At 43.4% G+C, this 26,500-nt stretch overlaps 1 long non-coding RNA gene across 1 annotated transcript; it reads left to right on the forward strand.

Moving 5' to 3' along the window:
• The first annotated feature begins 487 nt into the window (after positions 1 to 487).
• LOC136293726 (uncharacterized) lies at positions 488 to 23,570 on the forward strand. Its single transcript, XR_010722242.1, has 4 exons — positions 488 to 1,100; positions 3,461 to 3,652; positions 4,823 to 4,924; positions 23,514 to 23,570. It is a non-coding gene; the product is annotated as an uncharacterized lncRNA (long non-coding RNA).
• The last annotated feature ends 2,930 nt before the right edge of the window (positions 23,571 to 26,500 follow it).

Genomic DNA, 26,500 nt, shown 5'->3' on the forward strand with positions numbered 1-26,500 from the left:
ATTTGGCTATTTATTATCACTAATTCTAGTGGTCTACTAGGAAGAAAGGAAAATAATTACTAATGACAGATTTTAGTTTATTTATTGGTGGTGAGATTATGTGTTCCAGGTGTTCATCAGTTTTGCAAGACAACATTTAACTCTCAAATGTTCCTATTACAGTATGGTTAATTAAGCATGATTAAGCTATTAAGTTTACAAACATGCAACTAATTATATATAATTACACACAGTTGCATGCAAGATAGATGTGGTATTTAAAATGTTTTGTAAGATTTTGTGCTCTTAGTACAAAACTGCCTTATTCTTACACATAAATATAGAAATAGTTACAGCTTGCTGTGTTTTTAAGCTAATGGTCCAAGTCTTGTGTGGATGGACAAAAGCTGGTGCCTCTTTGCTAGTTAAATTCCCCTGGGTTTTGATGCTGTGTGATCAGTATTTGTTAGGAGCTGCAGGTGGTTGGATGGCACACAGGAGGCTGGTGAGAGGAAGGGGTGTGTCATGGAGCATCAGGAGGCTCTAGGCATGATCTGCAAGCCTGGGCTTTAGTGGTGGGTTTGCTGCATTTCCCTGAGAGGGAGAGCTGGCTGGGCAGTGGTAGCTGGTGTCTTTCAGCCAGCCAGAAGCAGGGCATGGGGAGAGACCTCCTCTCCTTGAAGCCAGCGCTCTGAAGCAAAGCGGAATCGCTGAACAGAGTAAGGGAAGTGAATGAGTTACAACAGGTCCCTCCTCTTTTCCGAAAGGTGTATTACAAAGGGTGGGAGGCAGCTGCCCCAGGCTGGGCCCTTGGCATGCCGCGGGGGCTGGGGGCACACAGGATAGTGGCAGCTGGGGCCGGCGGCCCAGAACGGAGAGGACGGGTCATACACAGGATGGTGGCCAGTGGCCTGAGGACCCACAAGATGGTGGCTGGGGCCCACAAGATGGCAGCCTGCCACCCAGATGTGTTTCTCACACGTCAAGGCTACACAGATGAAAAAAACGAAGCATCTTTAGTCCTTCTTCTCTTGGCATTCAGTTTCACGGCCATCCAGTTGGAAATACGGCAGTAGTATCAGGCAACAACTGGAAATGCATCGTAACGCCAGGCAACTCAGGTAAGAAATCATGCCCTTTCCTCCTTAGTTATCAGTGAGAATTAGTTTAATCATTATTAATGAAATTAAATGAACATTAGTTAAAATGTTTAAATAATTTTTAATGGTGCTTTTTAAATTTCTCATTTATTTTGTACTGACAAAGGCGTTATTTTCTTGTTATTTTTCTTGTGCTGAGGTATACATCTGAAAGGGAGAACAGTTCCTCCTCTAATGGAAGTTTATGCAGACATCTAGTGCCAGAAAGCACTACTAAATAGCAGTATTAAAACTGTTATAGATTTATAACTATCATGGGTTTTCATAAACAAGAGTGCATTGTGTGAACTGCTATTAATTTTCTTGTCCTGCACTGAGGTGGAATTTTGCGTTGGGTTTTCCTGTCCTGTTAAGGACAATCAATCTGGGCTGTCAGATACAGTAATGAGGAGCTGTGCCAGGCGAGTGCCAGCCTGACAAGATCCTGTGTTTGAGGACAAAAGGCCTTGCATCCCATCATGTGGCTAACCTTGACTTGGGTGGAACAGGCTTTACTCTTGCCCCTGGCCATGCTGGCTCCTGTTCTTTGTTCCTAATCCTCAGTAGAGGAATAATTTCTGTTCTGAGGATCTGGAAATGGCATTAAAAAGTTGAATCTTTTTTCCTTTGTATCTTTTGTAAGCAATAAGCTACAATGAAACAAGAGAGAATGAGAATGAAGTTTTACCATGTGCCTTTCAGGCAATTTTTATACTTGTTTCTAACAAGTTTAAAAGAGCGAAATAATATTGACTGAGTATCTGGTTTTTACTTATGGGCTCTTGGAAGTTAATCAATCAATTTGTGCCCTATACAGTGCTAGCTTTTTGGCTCAGAGGGACTGGGGAAAAATTCACCTGGCTTTTCTAGCTTTTAAGAAAACAGTGGGGCTAGAAGCAAACTATGATGAGCTTGTTTGCCTTTGTTGGGATTAAGATGGGATGGTGTCCTATGACTGGGATGGTGTTTTCTCTGTATTTAGTTGACCGTTGCAGGTTATGAACAGCCCATTGGCTAATGTATTTATGTGTCTTTAGGCTACTGCTGAGTGGTTGATAGTCTCTTCATCTTGCATTTGTTACAGAAAAGCTTAAGATAATTTGAGTGAGTCTGGGGAAAGCACAGCTGAAAGGCAGAATGGTGGGTTTTCTTGTTGTGCTTATTAATAGGGAACTATAACTTGAAGGCTTTGTTCAAAAGCATTAAAATGCATGGAATTCTAATGGAACTGTAAGAGAAACAACTCCTAATCCCCGTTACCCAAGTCCTCTATCACTGAAACTTTGCTCTCGACAAATGAACAGGGGTGTAAAAGACCTTTGGGTCTCCAGACCTCTTCCAGTGCTGTAGCCCATGTCTGGACACATCAAAGCAGGACTAGGCAGGGAGAAGGGTGACCTCTGGCTGTGGGGCAGCTGAGGGGAGATTTGGGTGGCTTTGAGAAAAGGTGATTTCTGCTTCTCTGTCAGTAATGTGGATGAAGGCTTCTCCCCAGCCTGAGTGTGAGCCATGACTCTTTATGTTACCTCGGGGAGATGTAAGGATGGCTGTTAGCATTCAGGTAGTTTATTAGTCGTAGATGTTAACAACGTTAAGATTTTCCATTTATGTTAGTACACCTGCATCAGTGTGTGTAGCAGGATTAGATGGTTTTCGTTTGGAGGGTTTTTCTCTGCTAAAAACCCCACAGACAGACACACTCCCCAGACAGCCACAATTTTTCTCTATGAATTGTTAAAATCCATCCGAGGTGCCTGTTTTTCTAGTCTGGAATAAATTGCTCCTGATGGAAGGGATCTTCATGTCTGGCCTCTGTATTCCCCCTAAGCTGATGGTCCTATCTTGTTGGGATGGCAGCCCAGCTGTGCTGGCAACAGTGTCTCCCCTCTGCTACAGATGGGATGCAGCTGCCACCTTCACAAACAGGCTTCAGTTATTTGGTGTTATAATTAATAAATCTCCCAAAGTGTGGATTTAGTCTGCTTTGCCCTATACCCTAGTTGCATTAAATGCAGTGAAAAATAGATGAAAGGATTTTGGGATGGAATGGGGAGAAAATAGGAAGGGTTCAAAATAGGCTTCAGCTTTGAGCTCTGGTTTACTGCTTTGAGAAGGAAACCCCTGCTCTGTCTCACCCTGCCTTCTTCCCTGTTCCAGGTTTGTGGCTTTGTCTGCTGGATGATGTATGTGACAGCTGGTCTGGTGTTTTTGATCTTGCTTGTTTAGAGTGTGCAGTACCCTCTCTCTCCCAGGAAGCTGCTGTCTGGTTTTATCAAGCTTTGATGCTGAGGTGTGTGTGCTGGTGCTCTCTGCTTTCTTCTGGGTGTGATCTTTGCCTTCAGGTTTCTGGGACCAGCTCAGTGGTGGAGCAAGCTAAAGATCATGTTTCCACAAAGCCTACCAGAACAATGGAGGAAAGGAAAAAGAAAGTACAGGAAAATGCATAAAAATCTTGAAGAAACTCCAGTGAAGCCACTTCATGACTGAGGAAAGGGCTGAGTAAAAGACAAAGGAAAATTACTTAAGAGCACAAAGTAAGTGACCATAAAATGAGTGTTTATGTCTGAACATATTTGTGAAGGCTTGCTCTCTGCTTCCAGTATGTGATTAATAAAAAACACCTTGAACGGCTTTTTGTTCAGTTGTGATTATAACCAGGTTTGTTTGATCAGAGAAAAGAAATGGGGAAAAAATAAATAAAAGCACCTGACTGTAGCAGGTAGTGAAGGTGAGCAGGAGTCAGCTGGTGGCAGTTTGGCCTCATCCTCTTCTGCACCAAGCCAGATGGTTTTGCCCTCAGTGTCCCAAAGGAGATTGTGTCAGTGATCCACACGAGTGGTGCTTTTTCATAATTACTGTGAAAATAATGGGACTTGATCACAGGCCCAAGAGAGCGTGTGGAGACTGCACACATGTGCTTTAGTCCCTGTTTTGCCTTTAGGAGGCGTGAGGTGCCAGGGGCAGCCTCAGGGCTGAGGAGAGGCTGGCCGTGGCCAGTAGCAGCAGCCCAGTGCCTTGAACCTCCCCCAGCCCCTCAGCCATGCCTGAGGCACTCCAGGGGCACGGATGTGAGGGGAGCGAGCGTTGCCAGGAGAGGCACAGGAGTTGGGAGTGAAGGAGAGTTGGGAAAAAGAGGATAAGAAAGGGGAATTTATAATTGTTTCTTACCACCCAAATCTCTCTTAATCGGTAAGAAGTAACATGAGTTTTCCCCAAGTTGTATCTGCTGTGCCTGAGATTGCAATTGGCATGGGATCTCCCTGTCTATATCAGCGTTTGTATCTTCACCCATCCCTTGTTTCACCACGTTTTTCCCCCTGCTTTGCTGAGGAGCGTGAGTTAGAGAGTGGGTGGGCAGGCATTTGGCAGCTAGCCATGGTCAACCTGCCACAGAGAAATACTTCACTGACCTCTAAAGCATACCTGGGGGGGAAGGGTTTGGAAGTAGTAATTCTGGCGTCGACCACTGCTGGGATCTCTTGTGCTCTCCGGCATGCTGGTCACAAGGAGCTGCCCTGGGGCACTGCTCTCCAGGTGTGTCAGGAACAACAGTGGAAATCGTACCACACAGCAGCCCACACACCGGCACTCAGATTTTAAATTGCCTCCCCTGAAGCAATCATTGGATCGCTGACATATTTATTAATGGGCACATCATAAAAAGTCTTTCTTCTCAGTTTTTAAAATTTATGTATTCGCAACAGGTGGTTTTGGGCCAGTGTTTTGCTGCCTCTGGAAGAGGAGAACCGCAAGCAGCAGGGTGTAGCAGAAGAGATGACAGCTCTGCCAGAATTCATGCCAGATTGGTAAGGCCAGAGAAAGAAGATGAAAAGCACACAGATGGTGTTAGCCATCAGGGTTTGCGTATTTGAATATGCACAATTTACTCACACAAGGGATGTCAACTGCTACAAATCCAGAGCTTTAACCTGGCGGGTCTCTCTAGACTCCATCTCCACTGAGTTTGGTGCTGTTTTAATAGGTCTTGGGTGTGTGAATGAGAACAGGATGTGACCTGCTCTTAAACAAAGCAGCTAAGTATTAATTGTGGAAAGGACGATCCTTACTGTTGCCTGGTTTGAGATGTTTGAGACCTGGGGGTGTGCAGCAGCTTCTGCTTGGAAATGGGAACACTAAATCAGGGAGCGCATTTTTTGGAAACTGCAGGTGGCAGTAGAGGCTAAGTTTTACAGAAAAAGTGTTTTAAACTGCTGTTCTCCACAGTAACTTGGCACATGGTAAAAATTGGAATCCCTGCGAGGGCCTTCTCTTAAAGGCAACACTCTGTGTTTTCAAGGATTTGGCACTTCCTGGCAGGTGCAGTGTTTTCAGTAAGTGTAGTGACACTTCCTGCTCCCTTTGGAATGCCCTGCATTGCTTTTCCCTGGAGTGGAGGGGCTTCTAGTGTTTACTTCGCAGCATTTGCAGTGTTCTATAAATGTTCATTGAACTATGCTTTGATTTTCTGTGTTCCAGCTGAGCAAGTAGCTTATGTGGTATATTACTTACTTTTATCACTATCAAAATTGTGTCTATTTGAATTCAAGCGGTGGGTCAATTGCTCTGAGTTAACTGTAGCACTTTGAAATCCTGTGTATTACACAGAAAGACCTTGAACTTGTCTGAGTGAACTTAAATACAGGGCATTTTAGCAGTCTCAGTTTGGTTTCTAGTCACCGAGGAGACTTCATTTCAACGATTAGCAAAGAAATAATGATCAGACTGTTATCCCCTGTGCTCTATGTATTTTTGACTTAGGGGTTTAGTTACCTGTCATCAAATGCTTTCTCCTTTAGGATGTGCATTTATTTGTCTGGTTCAGTTAGAATTAAGACTGTAAAAAGTATATTTAGGTTTATTGCACACCATGGGGAACTTGGGGGAACTTGAGAGACAGAGCACTGAAATAAAGGTGGGCTTGTGTGGTTCAGACAGCTCATTTTATAGGCAGATGTGTGCCAGTGTATGCTGGGATCAGCTGGCAGGATACGTGTTATGTGCATGATTATATTTTGAGTTAGGTTATTCTGTCCTATGATTAATCTGGAAAAACTTTCCAGAACATCTAATGTTGCTATTTCTAAGTCCTGAGGTGAGGCTTAGTACAGGCAAATCAGTGTTTAAAAAGTACTAATTGCTGTTAGTTGTACCCTAATAAGTGAAATTCCCAGAGAGACTCATGCTGATGAGACAGGGCCAGTTCAAAATTTGTAGTAAATGTTCTTGGTAGCGTGTTTTCCAATTAAATAGCAATAGCAAAGTACTTAGATGTATTGCTGGGAATTAAATACTTCTCTAGAGCTAATTGCTTTTGTTGGTAGTTTTTCAGATGTACACTAGAAAGACAAAAAATAGTTTGGACTGTGAAGGCTCAGCCATGTTTTGAGAGCCTTCCTTGACACAAAGCACTCTGCTGTTGTTTTTTCCCCTTGAGCTCCATCCTCGGTGCTGATTACAAGCCATATGTCTGCATATATCACTCCTGGTCGAAGCAGGAGTGTCAGGGAATGTCTGCATGGGAGCCAGTGCTGTTGGAGAGCACGTCCCAGCCTCCCAAAGGGAAATACCAGCCCACGCTATGATGTACAACTGTATTAGATATTAAAAAGGGATTATTTAGGGCATGTAGAAAAGAGAGCACCTTATAAATTAAGCGAAGAACAAGATGCATTTTAATAACTCTTCCTTTGTAATGTGCATATAGTGCTTCACTGTCAGTATGCTGCTGTTGGGGAGGATCCCAGGGAGGGGGCTCAGAAGGGAAAAAGGTGTTCTGTGCACATTTTCAATCACAGTTTAAACATAATTAACTCGAGCTGCAGACAGGAGCCCTTCCTATTCCCTTTTCACAAACATTTGTCTGAATTTATTTGGCTGAATGTCTGCTGAGAGCAAATGCCAAGGTTGTGTTGCCTGCCCTGAGTGCCAAACTTGACTTGTGTGCAGGAAGGTGCCCATACTTATCAAAGCCAGGGAGAAGTAGAGTCCCCTGTAATTTATTTTGACAATTATAATCAAAGCCACACAATTCAAATGATGAATGGTTGATCCTCAGAGCTTATAATAAACACAGAGGAGAAACACCCCAGAAGCTATTTTATTGAATAAATTTAAATAATGCATTAATTTTAGAAAAAATTGCATATGAGTAAATGGCTAAGTTAATCAAAGTATTAATTTGTTCAGTTCTTAGGGATATGTAAAAGCTTAGATAATCTGTAAATATCACATTTGTCATGTGCAAACTTACCACAAAATGTGAGTTGGAGAAGAGAGACTGAAGAGAGCTGAAGAGAGACTAAGGAAATATGTTTTAATGATGCTTGATGGGGGCCAATAGTCGTCGTGTTTGGGAATGGTGCAGGAAATTGCACAATTCCAGTTTCATGCCATCAGTTAGTGAGTATTTCCCTCAAGACCAAGCACTTGGTGTAGATTCCCAGTCTATGCCATGCAGAGAGATGTGCTGGCCACACACAGCCTTTTGGCAAAACTTCTTGCCTGTAGCAAGTGAAATGCAAGGTGTGCCTTTGTTTATGAAGACTCTGCAGCATGGCTAGAAAAGAGAGAAAAGTGAGAGGTGCCACTGGCATATGAAATCCCCTGCAGTGGATGCCAGAGGTGATGGCAGGCTGGCTGAGGCAGCAGCACTGTGAGCCCCTCCACTGCCTCTGGGCTCAGCAGTGGTGAGCAGCACCCATGCAGCACAGGCAGGTTGGGATGGAGCTTTCCAGAGGCTCCCTGAGGAGCTGTGGGAAAGTGGTCGAAGAAGTAGACCACTAAAATCTAACCGATTTTAAGGTGGCTCTGTAACAAATGTGGGTCTGTTGGTAGAGGTTGAAGCCTGGCACTAAGCTCTGGTGGCTTTTGCTGTCGTTTGGCCACCCCTGGCAGCCCATCAGGGTGCGCAGGGTCACTGCAGCTGTACTGAGCAAAGAGAATGTGCACCATGCCTGCATGAATGACAGCACAGTAAAGTGGGTGTTTAAAGTTGGAGTTAATGCTCCTCTGGTCCTGCTGTGCCGGCTTTATGTATATGATACATTCATAGGGAGGAGTACTGTGCTCTTTCCTAGATTGACAGGAGATTTTCATTTCTTACAAAGTATCAGTCTTGATCTGATTTAGTTATTTCAATCTTGGCATGTGGCTCTGGTGTGGTGTATTAACAGTCTCACAGCAGTCTTAAGTAGGCTTAATGAAATTAATGTGAGTATTAGTCAAATACTGTCTGACAATGTTCTTAGGCTGTACTCTGACAAGAGTTGTGGTTGGGAAATTATGATTTTCTTTTGTTATTTCATTTCACTTCATATTGATGTGTGGGGCGGTATATATGGAGGTTATTTTTTAGAGTAGATTCTTTATCCTGACTCAGTCACTGGAGTATTTGTATTAACTATTTTATCAAGTGATTTGCAGTACCTGTGGGGTTTAGTGGGACGAGAGCTATTTGTTTTAACTCAGAAACATGTGGTTCCTTTAGTTAGGGCTTTGGAATGCTTTTATGCTCCATTCTCACAAGAAAAATGCAAATGTTGCCAAAAATTATATTTTGATTACAAAGATACCAAAAACCAGAGGAAGATAGGTTTGCCTGCTTTTTGCCAGATTTATTTTGAAGTACGGAAATGATGTTCCATTTCCCTCCTGCTGAGGAAATTGCGCACAGAAGCTTGGATGAGACATGCAACTTTGCAACCACTGTTGGACTGGGCTTTGGTGGTCCAGTCCTGTTGGGTCTTACAGAGGGATGCCCCAGGTACAGCAGGACCTAATGGAGGTTTTGAGTGGGATGTGGGACAACCAGACTCTGCGTGTGCAGAATGTGAAGGAGCCAGCAGGTGAGTTTTGGACGTGGACTGGCTGAGATGCTGGGCAGCTCATTTTGCTGAAGGGGGCTGTGTCTGGGCAGGTGAGGAGGGAGGTGGTTGAGAGTCTTGCTCGGGGCTGCTTTTCCATAAGCAGGAGCCAGCAGCCAAATGAGCTCCCTTTGGCTTCCCATTAGTTTTGGTGGTGGCTCTCACTTCTTTCCCAGCCCCAGTGTGGTACTGGGGAAAAACTCTCTGCAGCCTCGCCATGCTTCCTGCACACATAACCTTCTGTTCCTCCTTGGTTTATTTATTGTCACTCATGAAAGTAAATTTACTGATTTAATGCTGTAAAACCACCCAGGAGGGGGTGACCCTGTCCTTGGGCAAGGCTGTGCTCTCTGGTCCTTGTGACATTGTCTGGAGTTGATGCTGGTTACTTTCCTGGCTTTCTTCACCCATCAAAGCTTCTGAAATTCACATCCTTTGTATTTCACTGTCACCAGGTAATCTGATCAATTTAACAGATGGCTGCCAAAATTCAAGAGGGCCCTTGAAGCTGACACAGGAGGTATATTTACATCATGGTCTGACCTATTGCACCTTAGGTTATTTCCTTATTCATGCGGAATGGCTATTTTATTCTGTCCTGCATTTCCTGGAGAAGAACAAGGAGAAGTAATCAGAGCATTTTGTGGAAGGAAAAAGAGCCTCTTAGCCTACTGAAAGACCTGCAAACTCCATTTCATCTTGTCTTAGAAATCACTGCTGGAATAGTTCCGTAGTTCTGCTTTTTTTGTTATCGGGTGCGTTAGGAACAGAAAGCAGAGCATTTAATGTTAAATACTTCAATGTGCTGGCATTTAGCCCCGTTTACTGGAGTAATTGCAAGTCAGATTAGGTGTGATGTTTGTGAACCTTTGAAAAAGGGCCCAAAACAAAATGCAAAACAACATTTACAAATGTTATGCTGAACAGACCCTCAAGTACTTGCCATGATCTCACCATATATTCATACAGGGAAAGTAAAAGACTTAATGAAGACAAAAGATACTACGATATGTCCTAGTAAAAATTTCAGCTGAAGTGACTTGGAAAGAAAAAAACCCAATGCAATTTTCTTCTGTGATAACTAAGGGAAAAAAAGCAATTCTCCAATTACAGTTTTGAAAATAGAGAATGATCAGTGCTTGCAGCAAAATTAGGATTCCCCTGCTATTTTTCAATTGTGACTTAACTGTTAAACTCTGATTAACTTAAAAACAGATTTTTAAAATTTAAATATGAAAATAACTTATGGTAGCACAAGATAGAAATTGAAACCCAAAATATTCACATTGGCTATTTATCTACTGGTTGTCTCCCATGGAGGCAATTAATTTTAGTACTTGGATATTTTCATGCATTCTGCAGGATGGTTTTATACAATTTATGTAGGGGAAAGTGTTTATTTCCAAGTTACACCTCATACACTGAAGAAATTTCCCCCAAGTGGCATTGCAAGCATTACCTGTTTAAATTCCATGGAAACCATGCATTCCTGCCCTATCTAGTGGCTGCCCTGTCCCCTTCCTGGCATGAGCAAAAATTCTCTTCCCATCCCAGAGAACTGCAGCTGGAGGCCCCTTCAGTCACGGTTTGGGGCAGCTTGTGCCTGTGGATGAGTGTGAAACCTGGGCAATTTGGGTAGCTGGAGAAACCACTGCTGCTTTTAATTTGAGCTGAGGCCAGGGGTTTGCTGCAACGGCGTGGCAGCTCTCCTCTGAGGATGGATATTGGCAAACTTTGGCAGCTGTGGGATGGCTCTATTCCAGAACAGAAAAATTTGCCCAGGTGTCAGTATTGCCACAAGTGATCCCCTGCATCTGTCCTTGTCAGCTGATTTGGTTATGGAGATTTGCTTGGTTTTGTTTCCCCTGAGAGCAGACATCTTGTCTTCCATATGTATTAGAGAGAGATCCTATTAATTTTCCTCCATCAAATGTCTTTTCAGCATGGATCATGTGTGCTCCCTTTGGAATGCTTTAATAGCATGGACACAAAAGCAAACATTTTGGCTGGGCAGCAGAACGATCATAGAGGTTTTAAACTTGATATTACTTTTGGACTGTTTTCCCCACACCACCTGTAGTGCGCTGTAATTTCTTCTTCCCTTTCACCAGGAACAGTGGAACTGCTTTGATACTGGTGTAATTTCTGTCCCAAAGGACAAACCAAGGCTGACTCTCCTTTGGATGATAGTCAACCTCTGTCCCAAACCTGCCTATGTAAAACTGTATATGCTCACCCCAGTATTTTACAGACTCTCCTTTGTGACCAGTGGTATTTTGATGGTGCTGCCAGATATATTCCAAGACCACTGCCTGTTTTGCTTTTCCAGGGGACTCACCCTCATGTTCCCATTGAGGCTTAGTCAAGGAGGGACAGTATGCTGCTGACTGGCAGTAGCCCAATGTCTGAGTAAGAGGTCTCAGGGTCTCTTTCCTTGTCAAGCAGCATCCTCTTGTTTCTCAAAAATACTTCATAATAAAAAATTGAGCATTAAAGCAAAATAATGCTTGAGCATCATACTTTTTGAATTACTGTTTGAATTTACTGTTAGTGGGTTCAGTGATGCCCATTGGTAGTAGCTTGCAATGCGTTTTGAAAAATAGCTCCTGCTTGGCATTTATATTTTGTTGCTTATTCTGGGTGTGCTGTTTTGTCCAAACACCCAAGGCTGAAGGTTATGGGCATTGCACTAGCAAAGCCTAGCAATTATATCCCCTTTCCTGTGCCAGCCCGGAAGCTAATCCCCTTGTCCCTTTGTTTCTCTTCTGTGTTCTCAGATAAAAAGGAAAATACCCCTGGCCTGTCACCTTGGCTTTACATTTTAAAAGTTCTGCATGCTTTTCTAAAGATGGACAGAATTTTCCATGGGGAGCTGACACTGCATCATGTCTGCAGGACCTCTGTCCTGAGGCAGACACTGGATTAATGTCTTTCACACAAATTTAGGGGCACATGCAGAGAGAGAGAGCAGATCAATGTTTAATTATGCAAATAGTCTTCTAGGTTTCAATATTAAACCGGCATAGACCTGTCATAACAGCTATGCTGAGGACAGGCCACGAGTGAGCTGCTGTGCCCGGTGCTGCATTATTGGAGGGGACACCCTGGATGTGGGTGCAGGGGATCAGGGTCTGGTTGGCAGCTCCTGGCATTGCTGGAGATCTGTCCAGAGAGCTGAGCTGCCCCCAGCTCCCACTCACAAAGGCAGAGATGAAGTTTCTGGGTGAAAACCCAGTATATGGGTCTGGCTACTATATGGCTTTTTACTGTGTTATTTAAAGCTCTCTCAGTGTTAGTTCTGGCTGTGCATGGCTCACCCAATGTGGGTGTATGAGGACACTCGTGTCTAGTGCTCTCCTGGCAGCTGTGGCTGCAGTGACTCGCATGGTGAAGGCTGTGGAGTGTGAGGTACTGCACTCTGACAAGCCCGTGCTTGGTCAGCCTTTTGTCATGAGGAGCTCATTTAACTGTGCTGGACTTGATGAGCTTATGTGGGAATCCAGCTATGGAATTTCCTCTTGGCGAGTGTTTTGCCAGGAGAAGTCAGCTCCCTTCCTTGCAGGGTTTCCCTGCAGTTTGTGAGCACTGTCCAAGCTTTTTGGAGGATGCAGATATGGATGCACAAGTGTTGTGATGATGCAAGGAAACTGCAGCCGGTTGCCAAACTTGACATGCTTTAAAACATAGTTTCTCTTAACTCTTTAGTATATGGCACCTTTCCTGTTTCAGTTCAAACCTTCATGGCACCATTCATACTTCTGCTCATTCTACCCCTGTGTTTTGGCTTCCCTATGTCTCACCAAAATGCTGCTAGCCCCAGGATTTGCATTACAAAGAAGTTTTAAGGAAGCACATTTATATAATTTTCTATTTAATTTCTACTTTTTTCCATTAGGGAATTTCCCCCAAGCTTTGGTGCTTTTGCCCAGTGCAGTGGCAAGGCACATAGTTTGTATGACAGATGTGTTTCTCTTAGAAAGGGTGATGTTGGAGCTGTGTGGGTCTCCCTCTGCCGTGCTGACTTGTGGGACTTTTTCTGCGGTGGTTGTTTTCCCTGTTTCATTTTTATAGCCTGCTGGATCCTCATGTGGGTGAGCAGAATTGCTCATCTGTGAGATCCTCTGCGGAACACGGTAGAGAGGATGCATTTCTGATATCCTGTTTGCTTGGTTGTTGTGTTCAGCGTGACTCTCGCCTTGCGTTGTTAAGATAATGGAGGAGGAAGAGGAATATTGCCTGCTGCTGTGTTAGATTAGGTAATGATTTCCCGGCTCTCACAAGCTGTATCAGGTTCTGATACACAGTGCCCACACAGTGCCTTGTTTCGCTCTCAAAAGAAAGTCTTGAATTATGCAAAGAGTAAGGTACGAGCAGCACAGCTACTGCTGAGCATGGTTTTACATTGCCTCTATTGAATATTCATTGTAATCAAAGATCACAACTTTGTTTTCTGGAGTTAAATATTTTTTTGGTAGCTTAGGCAATTCCAGCCGGCACAATATGTATTGATACAAATAACCAACAGCTCTGTTACTCTAAAGCAATGGGGGTTTAGGCAGTAGGCAAAGGAAATGAAAACACAAGTTATGTGGTATTTCGGGTACAAAACCGGGCACTTCAAAATGTTCACTCTTGTTCTTTGCCAATTCTTAGTCCAGAAGTCTTTGCTCTTGATGCAGTTCAAAGCCAGAAGATGAGGCATTCCCATACACAAATGGAGATAACAGAGTTTGATTGCCATCCACCCCATTTCTGAGGTCCCCGTCTGAGGTATTTATAATGAGAAGAGCTGTCACAAGGGGCTTGGTAGAAAATGAGAATAGTTTTCAGTGCAGTTTTGTAGAACTGTCTCATGCTTAAACACTTGCTGGGGAGGGGGAGACTGGTTGTGTAATGGAAACGCAGACAATGTGTCTGGTTGTGAAGGGGGATGGTTAGAAATGAAGTAGAGCCAGGATTTGCCTGTTCGCTTTTGGCAAAGGCACCTGCTTTTCCTTTGGGGTCTGCATGTTTCATTAGGAGGGGTTTGTGGTAGAGAGGGAAGGTAATTGAAAAACATTTTGGGCTGTGACTATGAGCTCGTCCCTCTAACAGAATCGTGTTCTGCTGTTTTCCCTCTCAGCTTGCTGACAAGATGATAAAAGGTAGCATGGTGTGTGTGCCTTGGTAGATAGTGCCTTACTTCCAGAGGTAGGTAGATAATTTAAACAATGCTCTGCTTGAGAAGGAGGGACAGGGTGGTGAGGCTTTAACATGCTGATACACAGAGAGAGGGATTGATGTTTAACCAGGGAGTGGTTCAAGGGATAGACAGGATATGAAAGCTGGATTTCTGAGCATCCCATTCTGTTTGGCCTCAGGTGTGGGACAGTTTCAGAGGCTTTTGAGGCTGCCAGTGAAATCCATGCTGAAACTGCCCCTGACTGGGGTGCCAGACCTAGGGAGAGGCTTCTTGAAGGAGGCTCTGAGGACAGGAGGGAATATTAATATAGGGGATTTTGATCTTTCTGGTGGTTTTTTTGTGAAGTAGTGGTATCCCAGTGAAGTATAAGGAGGTAGCACTGGTGGCTGGTTTTCTTGCTGCTGTTGTAGGAGGGCAAGATCTAAGGAAGGATTAGGGATTACGTTTCTTTCTGATGCTTGGTGGTAGCTGAAAGCTTAAACTGCAACTCCATCACATCAGCAGACATATGTGAAGGTGAGGAAGAATATAGATGTTAGAAGAGCAAGCATATGGAAAAAGCAGAGAGGGCAGGAGTGGGGAGGGATTAACAGATGGGAGGTAGAAAAATAGAGAGTAAGGTGCAAGGGGAGGAATAGCCTTTCTGCTAGACACATCCCCTTTTCCATTCCAGGGAGAGGCTGTTCCCCAGCGAGGAGCTTGGATACCTGCAGATGGCAGCTGTGACACAGGAGATCGAGTTTGCCAGGGTTTAGGCAGCAAAATAAAGACCTGTATGAATTCACAGAGAAAAAACAGCCCCATTTCTCAGTCAGCAGTCTGTGCCTGTCTGTGCTGCTGGGTCCCTGCTGCAAAAGGGCTTCCAGAGGGCAGACCTGATCGTCAGACCAGGGGCCATGTGGATGTGATGCCTCTCTGTCGGGGCCGGAAAGGAACCACCACTATATCCTCATAATCCACTTAGTTTAAACAGCTGAGAAAGCAGAGGAGGAGTATCAGGCACTGCTCCCCAGGTGGCTGATGGCTGTAGCATGGAGAATGAGTTAGGGAACTACAAATGCTTAAAGAGCCTGCAAGGTTTCACTGTTGAAACCTAAATCCTTTCAGCTGGTCACCAGGTGTAGCATAGCCCTGTTGTTGATGGTTGTGACTCTGGGCCCAGGCAATGAAACATCCATGGCTGCTTGGAAGAGCCCTTAAGGGAAAAAGAGGTTAAAAACTTCCATACAGCAGTGGTAAGAGCTGTGGTTACCTGAAAAATCAACAAATGGTATTATGAATGAGTAAAGGATGACCTGGCAAACCCTTTCTCTCATTTCAGTGGCTTCTCTCTTTTCCTCTTTACTGCTCTGCTTTTATGGTCATGGAGACAACAGGCATTTGCAGGGAATATTGGAAATAAGCCTTGTATTTAGGGGTTTGTGCTGTTTGTGGGGTTTTTGGTAGCATAATAGAGCAATGTGCTCTTTTCAAAACCACCTCAATCCTTTTTGCTCTTACTGTGGATTACACAGAATAAAAGTTTGGTGATCTGATAGCTGCACATTATAAATGATGCATTTGAATACATTTAAACACTTACTGATACTGCACACTCACAACAAGAAATCTAGGATATGTTAAAAGCTGGCTGTTTTGAGAAACACTTTTGATTTTGCAGGCTGTTCCCAGCTAAAGCAAAGTGCCTGGTCAGCCATCAAAAATTGTTAGATTCTGTGATTGTCTGGTGCTTTGGTCTAAGCTGCCCAGACTGTGTGTGGCTGCTCCTCATGATGTTGTGTGTGTGTGCTCAGCACTGCTCTCACAGGAAGGTTTTGAGTAAGTCATGAGGTATCTGCACCAACCATAAACTCTGTCTATCCGGATTAGGTTTGAACTCAAGTGCATCCTTTAGGCCACTTTAAGGCCATTTCATGGCATAGATGGGAATATAAGAGAATCTCTAACAGATGATCAGATCGCCATGCTGTCTGTATACCTTAGGACGGAGTGCTCTTAAACACTACTGCTGTATTTGGTTGTTAACTTTATTTAAAGTCCAGATAAGGGCACACAAAGCTCTCCAGTCATCTCTTCTTTTTCAAACAGCAAGAAATCAGGCAACTGTTGTTTTTTTAACTTGTAATGATTAGAAAAATCATGTGCATTTCTGTCTTCTGAGGAAGTTAACAGTAAAAGTTTCTCTGGCGCTTCCTGGTTTGGGACTGAGCTTGGGCAGACCTGTGGTAAGTTGCCTTATGTGTTCCTCCATGGCTCTTAGAATGAATGTCAGAGAGCAGCAGAACTCAGCTTAGTCACTTGAAAGCTTTAAGTGTCTTACAATAACCTCAATTTACAGCTATTTGGAAAGGATGCAGCAGAGCAGAGCAAGTTGGGGAACTCCTGCTGAAGACAGAAATTTGACTTCAAGTAGTAGGCACAAGCTCTTGCTGTGGCTGCTGGCAAGGAGCTCACAGCCTCTATTATTTGATGGCTGAAAGCACCTTACAGCTGTTTAAACTTACAACAGTTTGAGAAGAAAGCAGCAGAGTGGAATGCATTGTTTGTAAGAGTGGTACGGGCCCACGTGAACCTGGGCTGTGTGCCCCTGAGGGGTTTGTCACCTCTAGGGCTGCCCACCAGCAGCTGGGCTCATCCCAGAAACCCTGAGCTGCAGGACTGGGATTGGTGCAGTGAACAACATGATAATAAAAACAACAGTTTTAAGCAGACTCCATTAGCATTTGGAAAATGGGGAAGCAGAAACCCAACCGAAAATGCTTTTCCTCAGAATAAAGACATGCCAAGGAACTGTTCTTCCCTGAAATACCAGCCCTGAGGAGCCCATACCTCAGGCTGGAGATGTAGCTGTCAAGTTAAATGAGTGTGACTTGATCTGAGACAGTCTCTTTGCTGCAGGGGTGTGTGCAAGTCCTTTAGGAGTCAGGCCGTATCCATTGGGCACAACAGGTAGCAGTCAAGAGTTTATCTAAGTATGGACTGGTGCCTGGGATGAGCTTAGCTAGGGCATCTTGGAAGCAAAAGCATGCTGTAGGAACAGATCTTAACCGAGATTTTAATTTCCTGGATTCATTGGCTTTAAAGGAAGGACATGGGGATTGGCTGGGAACACAGTTCTCTGCTAGCACATGGAGCAAAATGCAGGGTCTTAGCATTTCCTTTATACTGGTCTGGTTCTTCAGAATGAAACTCTGTTCTGTACAGGACTTTGGCCTTAAACATACAGCACTTCTTGGAAAAGAGCCACAATGAAACAAGAAAAAACTGCGTGGTAATACATAGTTTTTCCAGCATACTTTCTGAACTGGCAGGTGTGTATTGCCAGTGCTTCCAAACTCCTTATGGATCAGAGGTTCCAGAGACATACCTAGTTTTAAATGAGGCTGAGATTTTTTTATGCATGTGGCCTAAGGAACTTGAATTTAAAGCAAGTACAGGACTGCAGCACCACAGTGAATTCATGAGACCTGGAAACACCTCTAGGGAGCATCACTCTTCTATCACTCTACTGTATAACAGGCTCCTGTGGTTATGAGAGAAGTGTGAAAGCTTCTGCAGTAGCCTTGGTGCATTCTCTGCAGGGAAGGGAGTTCAGGGTGCTGGGAAAAGGTTGTTTAAGGGATCTCCAAATCTTACTGGGTTTGCTGATTCTTATGACTTTGCTAGCATTGTGGCATTTAGTACCAATACCACTGCTCCTGGGAAAATCTGATGGATCTGAGGATGTTAGAGTATGAGCATCTCTTAGGCTTGTGATCCCACGCTAAAGGGGAAAATGAGGAAAGAAGGAAGTTTTTAGAGGGGAGTAAAAAGAACACGTTTCCCAAAATTGATTTTTGAGGTTTAAGGACTTGGTAGGGACATTGTTTTGATGATACACTTGCTTATAAGTCCAAAATCTATTAAAAAAAACCTCTTTGTTTTTATTGAGATTTTAATTTGGGTGCAGTTAGTGATATGATATAAACTCTAAATTAATCCTGTCATCTGGCCCATTATTCTGTTTTGTCTCTGCTACTGAACTGGCTTTTTTCTCAAATGTGGTATAAAATTTGTATATACTTCCTGGAAACAGAAAGATGTAACAGTGCTTTGTGGAGTGCTGTTCAGTTGATGGTGCATAGCACAGAGGTATTAAAGGGTAAAAGTTCTTTTAGAAGTGCTGAGTGGCATGGTCCAGTTGAAAGGTTAGTGAGAAATTCAGCTACATGTTTGCCAAGACTGCAAGTATGTGATGTCTGGACTTTGGTATTAACTAGGTACAGTGCAAATACAGGCAGGTATAAGAACTGGAAACACGAGGTTAGGCATGAAAAGCTGCACTAAGCCAGAATTCAAGATGATGGAAGAGAAAAATTGTCCTCCCAAAAATAACTCTCTAATTGACCACTGATAGAAAAACAGCTTCCAGGAGAGATTGATTTCCCAGATGCAGCTGTAAGAAGAAACAAGGTTACAACCAAAATCATACACATACTGTGGGCTTATGATAATCTATTAAGTATAAAATATATAAGACATCAGAAGTGGTTCTTATTTCCTGCAGATTGTGGGTTGCCTCTTTTCTAAAGTTACTGCATGTTTACCTGCCAAATGCCAACAGCAGGTATATTGGTTGTGTTTAAAGGAAGTTTTTGACTTGGAGGTAAAGGCTCGGGATTGTGAAGTTCCAGCAAACTCCCTAGGTGCTGAAAGAGCCCACAGATTGCTGGTCCTAGGGTGCTAGTAAAGTTACTTTCTGGTTATCAGAGATGATCCAGACTCTGAGGTGTTTCCTGGCTCTTGGTTGCCCTGTCATTGTGCTGCACATCAGTAGCAGGCAGGGAAGGGCTTTCTTTTGTTGCTGTCTGAGATGCAAAATTGCGACTCCTGCTCTGTCCCAGGTGCATCCCTGTGCAGGTGGGTAGATGGAAGCCTCCCCTCTGCAGATATCTGTGATTTATAGTGTCTCCACAGCCTTGTTTTCAACTTTAGGTAGGTCTGGCTTAATTTTTCAGGGGAGCCAAAAAGGTTTTTCTGCTGGGAGAGTGATAACACTGCTGTACTTTCTCACTGATGTCCCAAAGACAGTGAGTGTATCTCACAGAGACTAAAGGACCCTGGGGGGCTTGGAGGTGTGCTGCTTTCTGCCCCTTCTGCCACTCCTCTGAGGAGCTGATGGAAGAAATGCCTTTGAGAAGGGGGCCTGGACCTGCTGCAATGCGGTAATGGATTACTGAGAACCAGCAGTACCAGGGAGCATGAATGCAATTTTCTCCTGCATGACTTGGCTGAAGATCAGTGATGTGCTTCTGTGAATGGGAACATCGTTGATTAAAATGGTGTGACTGTTGGGGCCATATTACTGTGGTGTCTTGCAGTGTTGGTAGCTCAAATCTATCTTTTCTTGTTAACTTAAAGTTTAAATTCTGAGAAGACTGAAGAAATTTAAAAATCTCCCCCTGCAACCTTTGTTGACCTTGAGCTGTGAGCCAGACATAATAGATAAGTAAAGCAAATGCGTATTTTCTTTTCATTCATGGTTTTTTTTTTTTTTTTTTTTTTTTTTTCAATCCACCTGGAAGAGCTCTCTACAGCTTTAAATGCTGTTGCATCTCATTTGTAGTTGAATATAAGTTGATGGTGATAGATTAGGTGTCAGGTAGCTTGTGAGGACAACTACCTGACAATGACACATTATTAACAGTAGTTGAAATGATTGCACTTGTTCCAGAACAAAAGGTGGGGCCCTGTCTATTTTTAACTTGCATTTCTGAACTATCTGATTGAAACTTAGTTCTGGGAGGCTGTAAAACAAATACAAGTTTTCTTTATGATGGTCATTAGGGTATGATAGTTGTGGGGCATTTTTAGGTGGTACTATCAAATCAGAGGAGTTGAAAGCTCACCCCTCAGCTAATTGTTTGTGGTTTTAAGTTTATTTTTAGTATTTGTTTAATTACTTTTGTAAAGGCTGAAGATTAAAATATCTATGTATATGCCTATGCACCCATTTTCTGTGGCTGGTGGTACTGACATCAATATTTCTGACATTTTTTTAGACTGCTTCGTTCATGCAAGACTGGCTGAAATGACTTTGAAACATCTTTTTCCCCAGCACCTGAGAGGGAGCACCACAGTGTTTGGGGACATGCTGGCCCCAGGGCCTGAGGATGTCTTTGTGTGCATGTGTGTTTATCTGGGGTGTTCCTGCAAATCCCAGGACAGGGCTGCAGCCAGGGCCACAGGCTGTGAGCCCTGCTGTCTGAACATCTCCTGGGACTACAGCAGCCACGAGATCAGGAGTAGAGGTATGGGGAGGAGAAGCATGTAGCAATATTTACCAGGGGCTTTCACCAAACCAGAGTGAGCCCTGGCTTTCCAAGTAATTTTGGGGGATCTGCTTCCTTGGATGTCTCTGGTGTTTGCCTCATCAGGAGATTATCGGTGGGCCTCACCTGAAGCACTTTATGGGGAAAAAAGAGCTCGAAATGATCAGACTACTAGAGGATGCTGTGAGAGTTTTACAGTAATGCTCATGCTGCAAGAATCCATGGGTCAGGAGGAAAAGGGCAACTTCAAATAGTTACTGAGAAAGGGAATTACTGTAATTTAGGATCTGAATGTCCCATTAAAGGCTGAATGTGAGAATATTTGTTCACTGTTTGTTGGGGGGTTTTGTCTTTTTTTTTTCTTTTTTTTTCACTTTATTTTATTTTTTAGAGTAGTTATGAGAACTGACTATGGGAGGCTGAGATCTGGTGTCTCAAGGGATGTTTTTCCAGTTGTTCAGGACGGGTTTTTGGAGTTTTTTGTTTGCTTTCCCCCTACCCCACTCCACACCTCTGGGAGCCATCACATTTTATGGGGATTATTGCTTTGGAAATCAGCAGGTGGTCCGGTGGCACCTGCTGCCAGCCTGTGGGAGTTCGACTGGTTGGGATAGATCGTGAGCTAGCCTTTGTTAACAACAAAGGCGTCAACTTAAGGCCTTGGGAAGTGGGATGCTGAGAAAGGAAACATCTAGTTGGGTTATGGTGAGGAGAAAAGGACTATGGGTATAGATATGCAAACAAGGCAATCCCTTATAAGGTGATGTTCTGAACTCTGGGTTATGATTAGTTGGTGGCATATTCCATATATGGTAATGCTGCTAGTTCTCATTGCTCATTGGTTCCCTACCCTTAGATGATTCCTACATAATGTCATGTTTTCCTCAGTTTCAGGTCTTTGAAGGAGCTCTATACAGCTTATTTCTTTGTTTTGCTATTAAAGTCTTTACTTTTTGGGCTTTCTTCATCGTTCCCACTTCGTGATGGTCGACGTTAGTGACTCCTGCTGGTGGGAACATCCTAGCCCTTGTCTCTCTGCTGTCAGGGATCTCTTGCCGCTCCCCACAGCTAGACCAGGGCAGTGACACCAGCCAGCCCGGCAAGATCTGGGGAGCCTGGCTGGGAGGAGGCCAAGGAAGGGTGCAGAGAGGTTCTGTGGAAATCCTGGTGGGCAATTAAAGTACATAGGAGGGATCAGGGGCACAGTTTAAATGATCTGCAGAGGGATGAGCTTGACTGATGGCACTTCCCTCCCACCCCATTCTTACAAAGGACATCTGTAGTCAGGGCTTGTAGCAAGGGACAGTCATCCTCTTGTGTATGCTGACCCTTTGTACACACACCCTTGCACAATTAACTTTGCATCGTCTGAACCTCTTCCCCATCTTCAGGGGAAGCCCAAATGGTACTGTGGTTTTGGGTTGTTTTTCTTCCTCGTGTGTGTTGGGCCGACCATGGCAGCACAATGTCCTTCCAGCATCTCTTGGCAGGGAGAGCTGGACCTGTCCTCTATGGGCTGGCCATTCCTCTGCTGCCAAATGACTCCCTAGAGTTGCAACAAGAAATGTGGCGTCATGCTAGGGAGGAAGTGGCACAGCTACACCTGGATGTCTCCCTCCTAGAAGCAAAAGAAAGGAATAAGGAAAGCGAGAGATAATTGCAGACTGGTTTGCAGTTATGTCAGTGACTAAATTACCAGGTATAAAAGGAATGATGAGACAATGTTAATTGAACCTGACAATGGTGTGTTTTAAAATCAAAATAGAAGGGTTTTTTCCTCAGAGTTTCTCAGGAAGCTTTTTGTGATGCTAGGCTCTCAAGTGCAGAATGAACTGAACACTGCTGCTGTGTCCTAATGAGGGAACTTGTCCAAGCACTCAGCTTTAGAAGTACTCTATGGAAAGACGACCCTGTCCTGGGCATCAGATTAAACAAAAACAACCCTGAGATTTAAGGGGCAAGTCCTTACTCCCCAGGGCAATAACTCTACATGGCACTTGTAGTCATGCTCAAGATGTTGAATCCCATTTTTTTAAGTTTGAAAGACAGAAGAAAGATTTAAAAATAAACACAGAAGAATATCTGGTTGTCGCTTTGGTTTTGGAGGCAGGAACGCAACAATACACACCAGTGTTCACGCACAACACCTGACTTTAATTGAGTGTTCTCTTTCTTATATAGACCTGAAGGTCTGCATGGGTAATCCCCACTGGCTGAACCAGTTGTCATCTGGGCAGCCAACCAATAGCTGCTCTTGTCCCCAGTGGTCTAGGCCTGCTCTCCAAAGTTCCACGTTGGTTAAGGTATATAATCAAGGTACTTATATAATCAGTTACTTTTCAGTCATTAAACGGGGATTAATTACTATTGTGGGGCCTTCAGGCCAGCTCTTGGCCATCACAATACCTGGTTTGCAGGACACTTGTTACAGGAGAAAAAGTTACTGAAAGTTGCTTGGTGTTGCCTTTTTATTTTGCTGTTGCTGTTCACATCAGAGAAACCAATTTGTAGGATTTTCTTTAAAATGTTTTCATGTGTAACACTTAGGTCTTATAAATCAAAAATCAAGTGGGATAGTATTAAAGAAGTTTTTATTTATTGGCATAACAAGTTTGGAACAATGTCATCCAATTTTGGGATTGGTAGAGAAGAGTGAAACATCACTGGAGTCAGAGTGCTACTTATTTCCTGTAAATATTTTGTTAGAGCAATGTTCATTTTAATCTTACTTTTCCTACTGTAGTTTTGTGCAGTCATTCATCTGCCTCTCGGAGTGTTTAATATTCACATACTGGAAGAGTAATTTAAATAGGTAATAGATGCAGAGTGTAACCCTTAAATCTTGTTCATATCAATGCAAACTATTGGAGGGCAACAATTGCAAATATATGCCTTGCTTTGCAGGATACAAACTCATTGGCTTGGGGCAGAGAGTTCACCTGAAATGACAACAAATATTTTGTATTTAAGTATTCATTGGTGAGCCAGATGAACAAAAAGAGCTGCAGCATTTAATTTTATTTCTTTTTCTTTTATGGAGAGGTCTTATGCAGACTGATGGCAGTCCTGGAGAGAGGTCCAGCCTTACTGGAGTGGGATCCACATGCAGATTTTAATCAGGAATGACAGCTCCAAAGCAGCCCTGTGTGCAGTACGTCTGAGACCTGTACCCTTACTGCTGCTCACACTGGCGTGGAGGAGGAGGTGAGCAGGATGTCAAGCAGTAACTGAATGATAACGGGTGAAATTTCTGGAACAAATGAAAGCATTTGTTCCTAAAAAGTTATTTCTGCCTATGTTTTAATTAATTCCTGTCTTTTCTCCTTCTGTGTGGCTATGTTGTCAGAAGGATAAGTGGTGAAGAGAGTTAAATGAGAAGGCTTTTCTGGAAGGATGAAAAATTGGAAGTATGTACCTATATTTTGTAGTTAAATGGATTATACCTGTCAAGATGTGCTCCAGCTAGATGATGAGTAAGGCTGGGTTACAAACAGGAGGAACTGTGATTTAGGAAGTGTGGAGGGTTTTTTGTTTGTTTGTGGTGTGGCTGTTTTTGAAGTGCTTCTGGAGAGCTGGATATCTTCAAGAGTAATGTCGTTGTTTTGGGGTCAAAGAGAAATGCTGAGTTGCGCAGAAAGCGGTGTGTGGGGTTTGCAGCGTCTGAAACAGCTTGTGGGCAGCCTGGGATGTGCAGCACTGTAGGCAGTGGAGTGGGGAAACCCCCAGAGGTGCAGTGTTGTACATTTATTTTTCTAATTGGATTTTTATGTGAGTGAGATTTGTTAAATCTGTATCACAAACTTTGCTGCCTTGCTGTAGAAATCTTCTGCGAAAGAGTTAACAGCTGCTTCTAAACAAGACCTTCCAGACTAGACACCCTGAATAACTGAGATGACCTAAAAGTGGTCGTAGCCTCAGATAGAGTTACCATTGCAACCACAATAACTCAACTAGCTTATTATCAAATTCTCCAGCTCCCTGAATTGCTGGCCTCATTCCTAAGCTTTCCATAAGTGCAACTTCTGAGTCCCTGGTGTAAGAAAAGCCTCAACAGCTTTTAGTTATCTTTCTGGCAACTTCTGTCAGAATTTCTGACTAAACTTCACGGCTTCCAGCTGCCTTCTTGTCACTAGTTTTAGGGAGCTGAGCCAGCACTAGTGCCAGCCCCATCAGGTCTGCACCTGCCCTCGGGCTGTGATGGCTGCTGTGATGCCACCGGCGCTTCTGGTCCCAAAAAGGAGCCTCCTTACATACCCAAAATAGGAACCAGCTGGCATGCTCAGCTCCTGCTGCGGCAAATAAGCTCAGGTTTTCTGAGGGCTGGCCCTGAAGTGGCAGCCTTTCCACTGCCACGGAAACATGAGGGTCAATAGTAAAGACTAACAGAAGCCCATAGTAAAGATTTAATCCTTGTGAAACCCCCAAACACCCAACCCATGTGAAGAGTACCTGCTCTAGCCCAAAGTTACTGAAGAAAGAAAACATGTAACTTAGCATTTAAGGGGTAACAATATTCTGATATATATTGATTTCAGGAACTAAACCCAAGAAATACTGAATGTTTATCTGGGAAGTGCAGCAGAAAATTAAAGGGGATTTGGAGAATGTCTGTTAGAAGAAGAAAGTTCTATCTATGCAATTTTCTGAAAATAAATACACCCACACTCCATAACCCTTAATCTTTTATGCTGTTTTTAATTTCTGCCAGTTGTGAAAACTGGAGAACAGAAACTAGTTTCTTATCCTTGTTTAGCCAAAAGGACTTCCTAGAGTAAAAAAAAAGTTAAGTAATGTCTGTTGTGCAAGACTAGTAGGTCTTCTTGCAAACTAGGACAGGGTTTAGAAGGAATAGGGTAGGCCTGGCCATTTGACCCTTGCTGGGTTGAACAGGAGGCTGGGATTTACCTGAACTCAAAGCTGAATTAGGAGAACTGGATTTGTCACTACCAGGAAGCACAATTTGTAGCTGTCCAGTAGACACAGAGTGAAATAGTGAAGGGGAGATGGAAAGCAAAGCAGAAAAGTAAACAGAAAGACTCTCAGATAATAGACACTGTCATGATCTTCTGTTTGCAGTGGGGTAAACTGCAGCTCCTCAGAACAGACATAAATGTTAGAAACCCGTGGGAGGGATGAGATTACCCAAAGGTTAGCTACATAAAGCTTCAGTGTGTTGAAGGAAGTGGCCCTGACATGGAATGCTAAAACATTTCCCTTCTGTCAGCCCAGCGCTAAACAGAAACTGTAAAATCAAGAGATAGAATAAATCAGATGGAGCAATGTATGTTTGGCTGCTTATTGCTGACAACTGGCCCTGGTGAAGGCTGCAGTGGTTTGATGGGTATCAGCAGGCTTCTGCATTCCTACAGTATTTGCAGTTAATGAGATTATTGGATTGTTGTGTGATGTATTAAAAAAAGCTAATATTGTATTTACAATACCAAGGTACAAGAGATGTGGATAGATGAGATCAGAGTGTAGGTATGAGACTTGTAAATGGAGATGTAAATTTCAGAGATTTTGTCCATTTACTCTACTGCTTGCAGAGAAGAGAGATGATTTATTACAGAGTCCAAAAAGGCCATTAGTATGATACATTTGAAATGCATACCCAAAACTTATTTACCATTGTCCTGTGCAAAGAATTTTAATTATCCTCTAAGGTTTAAAGGAAGAGTACAGCTGGAAAAAAAAAATACTACAGTAAACTGGCTTTCTCAGACATAAGTTTCAGCAGTAACAAAAGGGAAAATGTGGAAATATGTGAGCAGCATTCTTTTTTACTACAGTACCTTGTGGAAGCAATATACAAGAACCATTAATATTTTATTAGAGATCTGTAACTGTGTTTGCAGTTGACTGATCTGACTGTACGATAAGAATTAACTCCAGTACAGCCCTGTGTTTTTTCTTTCTTCGTTTTCATAGCCAGTTGTTAAGCTCTACCCACCCAGCCACTCTGTTGTTATGCAGGGTTTTCCTTCTCACACCGCACGTTTCTGTGCACACGTTGCATGTGGTGAGGTG

This window comes from Chamaea fasciata, unplaced genomic scaffold, assembly GCF_029207755.1.
Source record: "Chamaea fasciata isolate MVZ Bird 193981 ecotype frontalis unplaced genomic scaffold, bChaFas1.0.hap1 SCAF_9, whole genome shotgun sequence".
Lineage (NCBI taxonomy): Eukaryota > Metazoa > Chordata > Aves > Passeriformes > Sylviidae > Chamaea > Chamaea fasciata.